Raw genomic sequence first — 14,334 nt, forward strand, 5'->3', positions numbered from 1 at the left:
ACATAACTCAATTGATGTCAATGGAAATTTTGCTTGAGTAAGGACTATAAAATCAGACTTCTACTTGAGAGGGAAAACCAGGGATGAACGGACAGTTTAGGGGGGGAAAGTAAGGAACCCAGCATTTTCTGGATTCCACATTTTCTGATTTATAGACCCAAACCTTCCTTTAGGTTTTGATATGGGCATATTTTTTTTACCCTTTCAGTTTTTACTTCCTTTTCACAGAGCCAACCACTTGGCTTCACTATGTTAGGTAAGTTATAGATCACAGTGAACCAACGGTAACCTCATACAGACATTGCAATTATTGACTACACAAATGTAAAATGAAGGGAAGCCTGATATGCAAATGTGGAGAACACATCAAAACTGTGGAACATCAACCTTGAACTGCTGCCCGCTAATGGTATGTTGACACTGCAATGAAACACCGCCGTTAGCCCATGTCAGCGGATGTGGGATCATGGGAGGTGGCTGTCATGCAATAAAATTGCAGAATAGATGTCCAGGCCCCACAAGCCCATATAAGCTGACATGGGCCAGCTCCAGGTGTTTTATTGCAATGTAGACATACCCTCAGATCCTTTTCTGGAGGGACAGCCTTAATTCAATTCCATGTCACTGGAAGCTATAGAGTGGATGACAAATCTAGACATCAATCTTTCATGTTGCTTTTCAAGTTACCATATGAAAGAAGACAATGATCTACCTTTTTATTGAGAGACAATTGAATCCGAATGAGATGAGAAACAAAAGTGAGATTTCTTGATTCCTGTGAGAATTTTGAAGATTCAGGGGTCTGGATTCTGATTTTATTTACATTCAAGTTCACCATTGGAATTATACCAGAATCAAGCCTCAACCTGGAGATTCAGAAGATCCTCTGGGTTTCTGGATATTTACCCTAATCAAAACTTTAGGTGTGTCTGTATCTAACAAAATTATTATTTCACCTTTTTTCTACACTATATGAAACTGCAAATAACTTCCCTGAATTTTAATATTTGTTTCCTATTTTAATTAAGCATTTATTAGAAATAGTAAAATTACAGAATTTCCTGTTTCTTTTTATGAAGATTATTATTGTTAAGTGGATTATTTTTAAAAAGAATTCACCTCAGACTCTATTTGTTGACTTTTTAGGCAAGTGGAGTTGAGAAAAGAATTTTTAAAAATAAATGTAGTTTTAATAAAATGGGGACAGATGTCACAGTAAATATTCAAGAGTGCTTCAGAATGCTATTAGAACAGTTTCTTCTTAGTTTCATTTCAATGTTACAGCTGCCAGTAATAGCAGATCTGGGTAGTATGTCTGAAAAACAAATCAAACTTAATTGATTTTTTAAAAATTAGATCATATGTATTGGGTTCATCTGTCCACTCTGAGGGAAATTACTGCAAGTTCTCAATAGTACTTTCATAGGTTTGTGGTAAACAGGCTATGGATTTGGTACAGACAAATGTTCTGCAGAAATTAAATATAACAGATCAATACATAGAAACTCTTATAGTCTGGAAAGTTTACAGCCTGTCAGAATGGTTCCATTCAATTTTTTAAATGAAACTAAAACTCTGATTAACTAACTGCTTCTCTTGGAGATTTGTTTAAAAAAAAACCCCAAAAAAACAAAACAAAAAACAAAGCTTGGCAACATTATAAAAAAAAAAGACTGCTTTTTCCACTTGTTCTCACCAAATATCATACAGCATTTTTCTTGAAAGTATTTTATTAAAAACTCTAAAGTGCTTCAAAATTACTGGCTCTGAAATTAAAACTAAACTCCCTATAACTACAACAACACTGGATTTGGATATTTTAGCACAGGACCAAATCCTGAAATCTTTACTCTGCCAAAACTCTACTTGAAACCATATGACATGTTAAAAAAGGTATGACATGTTCAGTGTTTATCCTCCCCATGTTCCCTTTGTCCTATGTTCCTACTACATACAAACATACATCCCCCTAGACTGCCAGCAGAAATATATCCTCCAGCGGCACTTGCCTCTGTGTGAGCAACAGTCACATATAACCCTATCCTGAGCATCAACATAAGTACATGTCTTACTATAGGTGCAGATCTACTGACCAGTCTTGCTGACCTCCAATGTATCTATACTGGTCTCCCAATTTACTTGCCTTAGTACAGTGCCAAGAGCCTGGCAAGGTTGTTTCTATCATCTGAATCGTAATATAGTAAGGATAGAACAGATGGCCAGTGCATTGTTTTACTGACACTATTGAGCTATCTAGAGTGTGTTTAGGATGCAGTGTTTGCTGTCAGTGGACAATCTGTGGCATAGGCTGTAATCTGTTTCTTTTCTTTCCCTTCATATTACACAGTGTACCTTCCCTCCTCCTTCCCAAATGCTACAGTGATGCTTGATCTAGTGATTGTATATTGATTGTATTGGCTACATTGATTATTTAAATATCCACAATTAAATTAGACTTCTGAAGTTTGATAGGTCCGAGTCCCAAACACAGTAGTATTAGAATTACCCTTTTGTTGGAAACCCCGATGTGCAGAGTCACTACACTCTCTCTTGAAGAAAAAGCATTTGAAATGTCAATAGATTATTAACACTTAGTAAAAACACAAATGTTCTGATCTAAACATGAATGTAACAGTAGTGCAATGTTAATTTGACATCGTGTCATATCATCTGCATACTCATACAATTCTTATGGAGACCTAGAGGTGGGAAGGCAGGTGATGGTCCATTGTGGGGGTCCTATCCTGTCTCTAGCATGCCAAGCGAGTCCAACGTTTGAGGTCTTGTCAGCCTAGATTGTGGTTGGGCCTACTAGAGGCTTTGATGGCTTCAATGAATTTGTAAGAGCATGTTCTTCCTCCTTTGCCCATAACTAACCCTAAACATTTTGGGGTGTCCTTATCCTGTGGGTTAGTATATTAATCATCCCAAGAATATTAGCATATATGTTAATTGGTTGTTATGGCAATCTTGCAGTTATGCATTTGCTGATGTTTCCATACCAAAATACTCCAAACTGGTATCAACTGACTTTTTGTGGTTATCTGTTAGTATTTTATGCAATGTCTCAGCAAAATTACATATTGCAAAATAAGGAAAATAATATCTTATGTCATCATGTGACTTAGGATCACTGCTGGTTAACATACTTATGCTAAACATTTAAGCTAATATCTTATAGGCTTGGGCCTATAGTTTCCTTGCATTCTCACTGAATACAACACCTTACAATACTTAAACTGACTTAAAATCTATAATGTATTCCATAGGCTACACCATGATCTAGACCAGCCAGTGCTGATCTCCTGATGTATGTGTAAGCACTTTGACAGATCAGCACTAAATTTTGCAGACTTGATAATGTTGTACTTGCTGACCATGCTGGTGCCAATCTGTCTCCAGTTGCATTACGTCTACATGATTTTATGCAGATTTGTTAGATCATATTCTCTCATCCATCTGGTTATGCTACATAATTGGCCTTTTGCTACATTCTGATCAAGGGGAAAATGGTCCACTGTTTTTTTCCCATATGTGCACCCTGGGACTATTTGTATATATATAGCTCTTTTTAGAAGAGCTGAAATTTGCAATGCTGCCTAGGGGATTTGGATACCCATTTCCAAATAAAGTTAAAGAGAACTGGGCATCTAAATCCAACAGGTGGCTTTGAAAATCTCAGCCAAGGTGTGTCTGGCAGAAACTGACTTCTGAACATTTTACGTATGTGAGGGGTGAGGGTATACCTGGTGCTAGCTCATGGTCTCTCGTTTTGTGTCTATGTGGTCACATCCAACCAGCCATGATAGTATCCTATTATGATTGATGCCTGTGGACACTGCTTTACTCCTAGTGGTGCCCCATCTTCATCCACTGATACTTGATGCTGTGACCTATCCAGAAATCTGCACAAATGAGAACCCACAGATGCTCTGTGAGAGCAACTTTCTTTAAAACACCTTTCCATTAGTCCATGCAAACTGATGCCCAACATAATTAGTGCCCTTGAGGTTTCCTTGCTCTATTAATCTAATTTCATAGTACAATCCTGAATAATGCTCATGGTTGTGGACTCCACCATCTTTTGTGCAGATATATCCAGTATTTCATGCACAGAACCCTTTCCGGAGAGCTCTTCATGCTACTGAGTTCTGCTCTGATTTTGTCTTGATGGCATCCTGCTATTTACTACTTTTAACAGAAAGTTCCACAGTTTGCAACCATTTTTTTCTTGCCTGGCCCTTTGGCATCATCTGTCCTTGGGGAGCACCTGGCCCTATATGAAGGATGCTAAAGGTATAGTAAAAAAGTAAGCAGGTTGTTGAAAAGGAATCTATTTATAACATCACACAGGGAGCACGTTAATTTAATTCAATCACTGTGGCAAGGATAATAATAAAATACTATCAGGCTTAAGATATCCTAAATGGGGCAAAGATCTAAGAGAACTTAGAGTAGCAGAGAGGCTCAGAAGTTTTACTAATTAACATCTATAGAGAAAGAAAACTATGGGAGAAAGGGAGACACTTAGGGATTCTTACTTTATGAAAAAGGCATTGATTTCAACATGTTTCTCACTTATTCTTCTCCAAACTATCATTAAGTAACATATGACATCTTGCTGAGCCTCAAACAGTGTAAGCAATAACAGTGTGTTTGAACCACTTTTCTTTGATTTCTGGGTTCAATACTATGTGGATATCAAAAAGATCTACAGCTCCAATGGAAGGAGTGAAAAAGAAACTGCACTATATTATAATTGTATTAATCGGTGTAGAAAAAAGTTTGCCCGTGATCAGGAAAATGTTAAGTTCTTGTCTACAGCATAAAGGGTAGATAGCAAATAAAACCAATTCGATAAGACATGAGAGAGACCAAGATAAGAAAGCTAGCATTGAACTAAAGTATAGGAGCTGAGAACTTCCAACTATTTATTGGCTTGTTTGATTCGTTTAGAAAAAGGCAATTATGAAAAAAAAATCCATCCAGTTGCAGCTGAGAAAAAGCAAGCATTCTCCCCCCACAAGTGGTGCTATGAATAAGAAACTGCAGCTATTGAGCATATTCGTCTTTTGTTCCATCTGTTCAGAAATAAAAGAATAAGCTTCTGAAAGCTTCCCCCCCCAAAAGGCATCTAAGCCATGATTTAACATATGCTCAAACAAATCATTGCATAAAACATGCAGCTGCATATTCAATATGTGTATTTATACATGCAAATTGGTGTTTTCACATACAGATAACATTTCACAGGTGCAACTGTAGATGAAGCACAGTTGAGCATTTAAGATACAGGACTCAAAATCAGAAGATCTGTGATCTATTCTTGGCTCTGCAGCACACTTGATTTATGACCTTCGGCAAGTAACTTATGCTTTCTGTATCTCAGTTTCACAAGTTGTTAAATAGGAATAATAATGTATGCATGCCTTGCAAGGGACATTGTGAGGCTGAATTTTTAATGTTTGAAAATGATCACTTGGATGAAGAGTGCTATTGACTTGCAAGCTATTATAACTGGATAATTTGCCTGTCATTTACCTATTTGTGCTTCTACACATTTTGCAGGTTCATCCCTTTACAACACCTGCTATATCTTTGATCACTAATTCATTTGGAATATTCCCCCTTCAAAAGTGTTGATCTGTTTTTAATCTTCCCCATGCTCATCAGTTTAAAAGTATGTCCAAACCGCAGGAAAAACAGTGGGATGTAGCTGTGTAAACTGCAAATAAAAGTTTAAAAAAACCCAAAGTGGCCTCAAGAAATTGACTGGGTTGAAGATTAAATTTTAGAATGTACCACTCCATTTATGAGTTTGGCACAGTTTCAAAGTTACAATGTACTAAGATATCCACTGAAAGCACAAAAAAGACAGCAAATACACTCCACAAAATATCACAATTGAAGAAAAAAGTATATCTCTTTATTTTTCCAAGTTAGGATTTGTTGTGCAATGACAAGAATCATATTTAACGTTTTGTTCCATACTTGCGGTAAAATGACTTTCTGGATGGATCAAATACCTCCATGTTTTTGCCTCCATGTTTAATCAGTCTCAGCAGCTGTTTAGAGCTTCATATACTACAAAGCCAGAGAGCTTAATCACTTAATTAAACCCAACCCTCGGTTGTCTTTTTTGACAGACAAGGGCATGGGTAATCTTTGGATATTGGAAGATGAACAGAGGAGAAGCAGATGTCATTGCCCATCTCTTAGGGATGGTCTGTATAAAAGTACTATGTATTTTGAAAGCAAATGGGGTGGAGAGAGAGAGAGAGAGAGACACACACACACACACAGCTCACACATGTAGCCACATGAAGGGAGCAGGTGTTGTTCTCCATCTCTTGACCTGGACTACTGGTTTTAATAAGATACCATAATCCATTGCATATTTTTTCAAAAGATTTATAGTGGCCCCTTTGGAACACAAATTAATTGAAACACATGGTACCATCTCATCAGATAGTGTAAGTCAATTAGCTACTGTAAATTGCCCCACTGACTCTGATTTACACCAGCTCAGGATCTGGCCACATATTTTTCAATTTTGGTATCTCTCGTTTTGATAAGCAAATGAGCACCTTGAGCGGATCACTGCGGACTACGTGGCTCTGGGAAGAAGGATAAAGGAGTTGGAGGCGCAAGTGGTGTTCTCGTCCATCCTCCCCGTGGAAGGAAAAGGCCTGGGTAGGGACCGTCGAATCGTGGAGGTCAACGAATGGCTACGCAGGTGGTGTCGGAGAGAAGGCTTTGGATTCTTTGACCATGGGATGGTGTTCCATGAAGGAGGAGTGCTGGGCAGAGACGGGCTCCATCTTACGAAGAGAGGGAAGAACATCTTTGCCAGCAGGCTGGCTAACCTAGTGAGGAGGGCTTTAAACTAGGTTCACCGGGGGAAGGAGACCAAAGCCCTGAGGTAAGTGGGAAAGCGGGATACCGGGAGGAAGCACAGGCAGGAATGTCTGTGAGGGGAGGGCTCCTGCCTCATACTGGGAATGAGGGGCGATCAACAGGTTATCTCAAGTGCTTATATACAAATGCACAAAGCCTTGGAAACAAGCAGGGAGAACTGGAGGTCCTGGTGATGTCAAGGAATTATGACGTGATTGGAATAACAGAGACTTGGTGGGATAACTCACATGACTGGAGTACAGTCATGGATGGTTATAAACTGTTCAGGAAGGACAGGCAGGGCAGAAAAGGTGGGGGAGTAGCACTGTATGTAAGGGAGCAGTATGACTGCTCAGAGCTCCGGTACGAAACTGTGGAAAAACCTGAGTGTCTCTGGATTAAGTTTAGAAGTGTGTGCAACAAGAGTGATGTCATGGTGGGAGTCTGCTATAGACCACCGGACCAGGGGGATGAGGTGGATGAGGCTTTCTTCCGGCAACTCACGGAAGCTACTAGATCGCATGCCCTGATTCTCATGGGTGACTTTAATTTTCCTGATATCTGCTGGGAGAGCAATACAGCGGTGCATAGACAATCCAGGAAGTTTTTGGAAAGCGTAGGGGACAATTTCCTGGTGCAAGTACTAGGGGAGCCAACTAGGGGGAGCGCTTTTCTCGACCTGCTGCTCACAAACCGGGTAGAATTAGTGGGGGAAGCAAAAGTGGATGGGAATCTGGGAGGCAGTGACCATGAGTTGGTTGAGTTCAGGATCCTGACGCAGGGAAGAAAGGTAAGCAGCAGGATACGGACCCTGGACTTCAGGAAAGCAGACTTTGACTCCCTCAGGGAACAGATGGCCAGGATCCCCTGGGGGACTAACATGAAAGGGAAGGGAGTCCAGGAGAGCTGGCTGTTTTTCAAGGTATCCCTGTTGAGGTTACAGGGACAAACCATCCCGATGAGTCGAAAGAATAGTAAATATGGCAGGCGACCAGCTTGGCTTAATGGTGAAATCCTAGCGGATCTTAAACATAAAAAAGAAGCTTACAAGAAGTGGAAGGTTGGACATATGACCAGGGAAGAGTATAAAAATATTGCTCGGGCATGTAGGAAAGATATCAGGAGGGCCAAATCGCACCTGGAACTGCAGCTAGCAAGAGATGTCAAGAGTAACAAGAAGGGTTTCTTCAGGTATGTTGGCAACAAGAAGAAAGCCAAGGAAAGTGTGGGCCCCTTACTGAATGAGGGAGGCAAGCTAGTGACAGAGGATGTGGAAAAAGCTAATGTACTCAATGCTTTTTTTGCCTCTGTTTTCACTAACAAGGTCAGCTCCCAGACTGCTGTGCTGGGCAACACAAAATGGGGAAGAGATGGCCAGCCCTCTGTAGAGATAGAGGTGGTTAGGGACTATTTAGAAAAGCTGGACGTGCACAAGTCCATGGGGCCGGACGAATTGCATCCGAGAGTGCTGAAGGAATTGGCGGCTGTGATTGCAGAGACCTTGGCCATTATCTTTGAAAACTCGTGGCGAACGGGGGAAGTCCCGGATGACTGGAAAAAGGCTAATGTAGTGCCCATCTTTAAAAAAGGGAAGGAGGAGGATCCTGGGAACTACAGGCCGGTCAGCCTCACCTCAGTCCCTGGAAAAATCATGGAGCAGGTCCTCAAAGAATCAATCCTGAAGCACTTAGAGGAGAGGAAAGTGATCAGGAACAGTCAGCATGGATTCACCAAGGGAAGGTCATGCCTGACTAATCTAATCGCCTTTTATGATGAGATTACTGGTTCTGTGGATGAAGGGAAAGCAGTGGATGTATTGTTTCTTGACTTTAGCAAAGCTTTTGACACGGTCTCCCACAGCATTCTTGTCAGCAAGTTAAGGAAGTATGGGCTGGATGAATGCACTATAAGGTGGGTAGAAAGCTGGCTAGATTGTCGGGCTCAACGGGTAGTGATCAATGGCTCCATGTCTAGTTGGCAGCCGGTGTCAAGTGGAGTGCCCCAGGGGTCGGTCCTGGGGCCCGTTTTGTTCAATATCTTCATAAATGATCTGGAGGATGGTGTGGATTGCACTCTCAGCAAATTTGCGGATGATACTAAACTGGGAGGAGTGGTAGATACGCTGGAGGGGAGGGATAGGATACAGAAGGACCTAGACAAATTGGAGGATTGGGCCAAAAGAAATCTAATGAGGTTCAATAAGGATAAGTGCAGGGTCCTGCACTTAGGATGGAAGAATCCAATGCACCGCTACAGACTAGGGACCGAATGGCTCGGCAGCAGTTCTGCGGAAAAGGACCTAGGGGTGACAGTGGACGAGAAGCTGGATATGAGTCAGCAGTGTGCCCTTGTTGCCAAGAAGGCCAATGGCATTTTGGGATGTATAAGTAGGGGCATAGCGAGCAGATCGAGGGACGTGATCGTTCCCCTCTATTCGACACTGGTGAGGCCTCATCTGGAGTACTGTGTCCAGTTTTGGGCCCCACACTACAGGAAGGATGTGGATAAATTGGAAAGAGTACAACGAAGGGCAACGAAAATGATTAGGGGTCTAGAGCACATGACTTATGAGGAGAGGCTGAGGGAGCTGGGATTGTTTAGTCTGCAGAAGAGAAGAATGAGGGGGGATTTGATAGCTGCTTTCAACTACCTGAAAGGGGGTTTCAAAGAGGATGGCTCTAGACTGTTCTCAATGGTAGCAGATGACAGAATGAGGAGTAATGGTCTCAAGTTGCAATGGGGGAGGTTTAGATTGGATATTAGGAAAAACTTTTTCACTAAGAGGGTGGTGAAACACTGGAATGCGTTACCTAGGGAGGTGGTAGAATCTCCTTCCTTAGAGGTTTTTAAGGTCAGGCTTGACAAAGCCCTGGCTGGGATGATTTAACTGGGACTTGGTCCTGCTTTGAGCAGGGGGTTGGACTAGATGACCTTCTGGGGTCCCTTCCAACCCTGATATTCTATGATTCTATGATTCTATGAAATGTGAAATGCATTAATTGACAATGAAAGAGTTTGTCTAAAGCTGACCTCCCTGCCCGAACAAGCTCCTCTCACCCCCAACCATCACATACACTCATACCAAGGCTTGTTGAGGGGTCCTTGCAGCCACTTTCCAAAGTGTCCACACCAGAGGAATCTTCCCCTTGCCAGATACAGGGCTTTTAGGGCCCCCTTTACACTGCTCCACCCCTTTTACCTGGAATAAAGGGACAAGAGTGTGGGGGGTAAGGATCTTACATTTTGAACAAAATCTACTTCTGTTCCTACCTGGCATTACAGAGATAACTTTTGAATAATCATAAAAATGGAAATTACTTACTGTAACTGGAGGTTCCTTGAGATGTGTGCTACCTATCTGTATTGCACATGTAGCCACGCATACGTGTCATGTGCCAGAGTCTGGAGATTTTTTCAAAGCAGTGTCCATTGACCTGAACATGCACAGTAGTTTCCTTCATGTTCCTCACTGAGGGTATAAGAGGCAGGGCAGGTCAATGCCTCTCCAATTCCTCTTCTTGCCGCAGTCCAACAGCTCCAAAGCAAAGGGGAAGGAGGATGGTTAGTGGAATACAGATAGGGACAACACATCTCAACGAACTTCCAGTTTTAGAAGTAACCTCTTCTTCTTGATGGTCCTTATGTGTATTCCACATGTGGGTGACTGCCAAGCACTATTCAGAGTGGAGGAAGGTGCAAGGAAGCTGGCAGCAAAGATTTCTGTAATATTGCCTTCCCTACAGCTGCATCCATAGTTGCAGCTTGAGTTAGAGCCTATTGTGTGGTGAACATAAAGACAGAACTGCAAGCTGCTGCTTTGCAAATGTCTTGTAGCGGAATGTCTGATAAGGGTGCCAGGGAGGCAACTTGTGCTCACATGGAGTATATTGTAATAACCCCAGGAGGGGGAAGTTTTGCTATTTTGCAGCATTCTAAGATGCATCATGAAACCTGCTTTAATATCTTCTGTGAGGAAGTGGCTTACCCACACAATCTTTCAACAAAGAGTCTTGAAGATTTTTTAATAGGTTTGGTTCTTTGCAGGTAGAATTCCAGGGTATGCCTGACATCAAGAGAATAAAGCCTCCTTTCTCTGAAAGAAGAATAGGGTTTTGGGAAGAATACAAATAAATGTATTGATTGATGGATGTGGAACTCAAACAATCTTGGGGAGGAATTTTGGGTGTAACTTAAGGGAACCTTCCCTAGTGGAATATTGTGTAAGGAGAGTTTGCCATCATGGCTCTTAGCTCACTGACCCTTCTGGCCAAAATGATGGCCATTAAGAATGCCACCTCCATGGACACGTGGGTCATGGCACATGTTGTCATAGGTTTGAAAGATGGACATGTGGGTTTTGACAGGACAAGGTTGAGGTCCCATTGAGATGTCCCAGTGTGGCTTCAGACCATCATGAGGCACCATCAAAATGATTTTCGCAACCAGGCAGATCCAGGAAAAATGTCGAGACCACCATCAGGAGCTGGATATGGCCTTTATTGATCTGACCAAAGCCTTTGACTCTGTCAGCTGTGAGACTCTGTGAAAACTCATGTCAAAGTTTGGCTGCCCAAGCAAATTTATCACCATTGAAAGACTCCTCCACTGCGTCCATCCTGTGCAGTGGTTCTACCTCTGAACCCTTTGTCATCCAAACTGTTGTAAAACAAGGTTGTGTACTGGCACCCACCCTTTTCTCCATTTTCTTAGCACCTATGAAAACATTTAGCCAAGATCGTCTACCAAGGGCATTGGCATCCAATATCAGAGTGATGGCAACTTCTTCAACCTTTCTTGTCTCCGTGCCAGAACTAAAGTAATATCGGTAACAATAACTGAACTCAAGTATGCAGGTGATTGTGCTGTAGTTACACACTCAAAGGAGGATCTACAAACAGGCCATAATTGCTTCTCTGAAGCTTACAAAAGCCTAGGATTAACTGAACATCAGCAAAACAAGAGTTCTCCACCAGCAGGCTCCCAGTCAATCAACAGACCCAGCAAGGAAGATCTACACTGACAGAGAAGAACTAGAAAATGTAGACTACTTTGTCTATTTTGGCAGCCATTTCTCACAGAGAACTGACATAGATGTGAAGATTCAGCATAGAAACCACGGTGCCAGCCTTGCCTTTGGCAGATAGTTTCACCGGGTGTTCAACAATCATGAAATCAGACACTAGACTTTTGGTTTATAAAGCGGTGGTAATCCCAACTCTCCTCTATGCCTTAGAGCCTTGGGTGACCTATAGAAAACACCTGAATATCCTGAAATGCCAGCACCAGAATTTTCTTTGGAAGATCCTCAACATAAAGTGGGAGGATTGCCACATTAATGTCAGTGTACCCACAGAGGCCAACATCTTCAGTGTTGAGGCCCTGATTATCCAGCATCAGCTAAGGGGGAGCGGGCACTGTGTGCACATGCCAGATGTACCAAAACAACTGCTGTATGCTCAACTTACCAAAGGAGAAAGGAAATGGGGAGGCCAAAAGAAATGCTTTAAAGACATCCTCAAGATAAAAATCAAGAGTATCAACACTGAGCATCTACACTACACACTGGGATACAGCAGCCCAGGATAGGGATAAGAGAAGGAACATCAGCAACAACTTATCAGAGAAGGAACATCCACTTTTGAGGAAGATCACCTTGCCCTCATCGCAGAGAAATTCCAGAAAACAACTGTCAAGCAGCAACCATGGCCCAACCCTGATTCCAACACGACTTGCAATGTGTGCCAATGAGTCTGTGGCTCAAGGATTCGACTCCTTGTTACCAAAAGATCCAAAAAAGAGATCATCCTCAACCACGAGGGATTGATGAACTTTAATGACCGCTGGGAAAGTCCTAATCAAGCCCTTCATAAATTGTACAGTAGTTGGATATGTAAAGATCATCCCTCTACCAGAGGTAGCAAGACACTAATCACTTCTAGATGTACTTGCAGCAAACTAAGGGCCAGCCCTGAAGTTTTCAAGGAGAGGAGATAGTCTAGGATAATTGGAATACCCATGGTATTCCACACATGTTGGTGGAGATGTGTTCAGGCCAAAAAGCTCCACCATTTAGCCAGGTAGCAGGCTTTAGTAGAATCCATTTTAGTTTGGTTAAGGATTTCCTGAACAGAGGCAGAGCATGAACATTTTATTTCCAAAGTCCATCCAAATACCAGGCCGTCAGGTTCAGTGAGCCTGGGTTGGAGTGCTTGATCGTCCCCCTGAATTAGAGCTTCTGAAATGGGCAGATCCTGTTAGGTGGTTTTGTGGACATCATTATGAGTTCTGTGAACCAGAAGTGTCTGGGACAGTAGGGTACTAGGAGGATGATGGTGGCTCTGTTGTCACAGATCTTCTGTATAACTTGTGATAGTGAGGGAATAGGAGGAAAGGCCTATCTGAGGCATTCCATCCAGGGGAGCAGGAGAGTGTCACCCTGAGAGTCAGGGCCTATGGCTTTCCTGGAGCAGTAAGTGGGAAGCTTTGTCAGGGACACAAAGAAGTCCCAGAGTGGAGTTCCCCATTGTGCAAATATGTTGGTTACAATTGTCTTGTGTGTTTCCCATTCGTAGTCTGGAGATAAGCTTCTGCTTAATTTGTCTGCCAGGGAGTTATGGACACACACAAGGTATGCTGCCTGAATCATAATGTGGTTTCTGACACACCAGTTCCAAAGCCGGACTGCTTCCAGGCAGAAGGGACAGGATCTTCCTGCTCCCTGTTTGTTTATATACACCACTGCAGTGATATTGTAGGACATCTGTACATGGAGTGAGTTTGAAGGGAGGGAGGCCTTGTATGAAAGGTGGACTGCTTTCAGTTCCAGCAAGTGTATATGCAGCCTGGCCTCTGATGGGGTCCAGGTATCTTGAGTAGTGTGACAGTGCAGGTGAGCTCCCCACCCAATAAGGAAGGTGTCTATCAAGATGGAGGCTCTTGGAATGAGTGTGCTGAAAGGAATCTCCATCATGACTTTGTTTTGGTTGGACCACCAAGCAATGGAGGTTAGAATTCTGGTGGGAACAGTTACGGATGAGTTAATACGATCCCTGTTTGGTAAATAGGTAGAGTGGAGCTGAGCTTGGAGGCACTTCAGGTGAAGTCTGGTGAATGGCATCATGTAGGTGCATGAAGCCACATGGCCTAACAGAGAGAGACACTGGTGCATCATAGTTTGTGGGTGATGAAAAAAAATCACATGAAATCTGTCTGGGGGAGAAAGGGTCTCATAGATACTGAATCCAGCTGTGCTCCCAAAAAATTATTGACCTTGTGGGTGACAAAATTGACTTTTCTCTGTTTCTATAAATGCTGAAGGTAGCAAGTAGGTGCCCAAGAGAACCTGTTGCTGATATGACTTCCTGGTGAGATCAGCCTACCAAGAGCCAGTCATCTAGGTATGGAGACACTTTACAGACCTAGTGTCGCATTTGGACT

Source organism: Dermochelys coriacea, chromosome 2, assembly GCF_009764565.3.
Source record: "Dermochelys coriacea isolate rDerCor1 chromosome 2, rDerCor1.pri.v4, whole genome shotgun sequence".
In the NCBI taxonomy this organism is placed as follows: Eukaryota; Metazoa; Chordata; order Testudines; family Dermochelyidae; genus Dermochelys; species Dermochelys coriacea.